Consider the following 408-nt stretch of genomic DNA (forward strand, 5'->3'; position numbering starts at 1 on the left):
TACTTCTCTTTTTTCTAATTCTATTGATTTGAGTCTTCTCCCTTGTTTTCTTGATGAGTCTGGCTAATGGTTTATGAATTTTGTTTACCTCCTCAAGAATCAGCTTTTAGTTTTATTGATCTTTGCTATTTTTTCCCTCATTTCTTTTTCATTTATTTCTGATCTGATCTTTATGACTTCTTTCCTTCTGTTAACTTTAGTTATTTTTTGTTCTTCTTTCTCTAATTGCTTTAGGTGTAAGGTTAGGTTGTTTATTTGAGCTGTTTCTTGTTTCTTGAGGAAGGATTGTATTGCTATAAACTTCCCTCTTAGAACTGCTTTTGCTGCATCCCATAGGTTTTGGATCATCATGTTTTCATTGTCATTTGTTTCTAGGTATTTTTTGATTTCCTCTTTGATTTCTTCAGT

Source organism: Physeter macrocephalus, chromosome 9, assembly GCF_002837175.3.
Source record: "Physeter macrocephalus isolate SW-GA chromosome 9, ASM283717v5, whole genome shotgun sequence".
Classification (NCBI taxonomy): Eukaryota; Metazoa; Chordata; class Mammalia; order Artiodactyla; family Physeteridae; genus Physeter; species Physeter macrocephalus.